Source organism: Frankliniella occidentalis, unplaced genomic scaffold (assembly GCF_000697945.3).
Source record: "Frankliniella occidentalis isolate FOCC.00 unplaced genomic scaffold, Focc_3.1 Scaffold239, whole genome shotgun sequence".
Classification (NCBI taxonomy): domain Eukaryota; kingdom Metazoa; phylum Arthropoda; class Insecta; order Thysanoptera; family Thripidae; genus Frankliniella; species Frankliniella occidentalis.
Window position 1 is genome coordinate 392,174 of NW_026267365.1, and position 1,649 is coordinate 393,822.

General features: G+C 40.9%; 1 protein-coding gene across 1 annotated transcript in view; it reads left to right on the plus strand.

The window, feature by feature from the left end:
* Positions 1-1,649, plus strand: part of LOC113213364 (uncharacterized) — a 41,486-nt gene that overhangs the window by 15,662 nt on the left and 24,175 nt on the right. The window lies entirely within an intron of this gene.

Below are 1,649 nucleotides of genomic sequence, written 5' to 3' on the forward strand. Positions count from 1 at the left end.
GTGAAGTTTCCCACCCATACCCTCAACACTCCTTCCAGCCGGACCTTCAACCGCGGCCTGGTCCGGTTGGATCGCTCTATTCACCACCAGAATTCAAATGCCTTACCCCCCCCCCCTTCTCTACAACAGGTACTTTTAGTGAGTAGTGAACTTGAGTAATTACTATGCAATACAACAAATTAGGAAGTCCACTAGAAAGGCTTGATACTGGGCAGTCTGTTTTCTATTCATTAAAATACATGGTTGATTTGTTTGGGTAAACACATTACTGTAACAGTGGCTTTTTGTGAAAGGTTAAATTCTGTTAGATTGCCTCTGCTTGAAGTGAAATTCAATACTCTAATATTTAGTTTGATTTCAAAATACATTTAAACTTCTCTCCAACGACAAGTATAACTTGTCGCTCTTTTATTCATTTTTATCAGCTCTTTCCGAAGCATTTGAAGAATCACGAGTCACTGAAGTATATTTAATTGAAAGTTCTATGTATGATGTATCGTATCATACAGTTTAGTTTCAATGCTCCCACCATTTTATAGGATATCATTGAACATAATGTAACTCCAGACAAAGCTAGTCAATTTAAGAAAACGATATACCTTGTGTTGATTTTGATGGGCCTATCCTACCTGAATTAACGATATTGGCTTTAAAATTGTTCGGTTTCTTGTAGGTCCATGCCTATTGTGAAAATAAGTTGTGTGTTTAATAATCGTTTTAACATGTCCTATTGAAAGATTAGGTGACTTCTAATCATTCTACAAGTAAACACCATTACATTTTGTTAAAATAACAAAATTGAAAATGTTGAATATTTTAGATGTTACAAAATTAAAAGTGCAATAACAGATTTAGATTCCTTTTTCAAAAATAAAAAAGGACATGTCTTATGCTGACAGACGATCAGAGTCGAAATGGCAAAGTTATTACCGCCCAAAGGGGTAAATGTGTGCAAAAACGACCAAATTGTCAATTTGGGGGGTTAAAACTCTGCCATTTCGATTCCGATCCCGATCATCTTGGAGCATAAAACATTTTCGATTTCTTTTGTCAAGATGAACTCGAAACAATAGTTACCTTTTCACATTTCTCCCGAACCACTACCCCCCTTCCCCCCTTCAACTTACGTAAGTAAACACGTAAACCATCCAAAATATCACTTTCGTTTCTTCTCACCGGACACTCGCGAAACTTCGTAGGTCGAGTTCCGCAACTTTAAAAATAAAAGTAACACACTCGGTTTGACAATCTGACAATTTAATCACTTGTGAGGTCAGCGGGGGCCCCTGCACCGGGGCCCGTGGAGCGGGGCCCTACCCGGGGCCCTGCCCAGGGCCCCCTCTGGGTCATTGGCACACTACCGATGTCTTGGCCTTGCAGCACTACGACAGTACATGGAATAGAACGCGGCAGAACCCAAGAAAGAGGGAGCATGATTCGACTCAGAACCACTCGTTTTGTCATGAGATATCGAAAAATTTTCTCGCTCGCTTCGCTCGCTATTAACCATAGCAATAGCCAAAGACTAAAAGAAGCTCATCGGTGGGTCCGAGGTGGGTCCTGTAGGAGCTCACAAGTGGGCGGAGGCAGGAGCCACCCTGGCTGATGAAACTGGAAGTGAAATGGAAAGGTAAATATGGGTCTACACT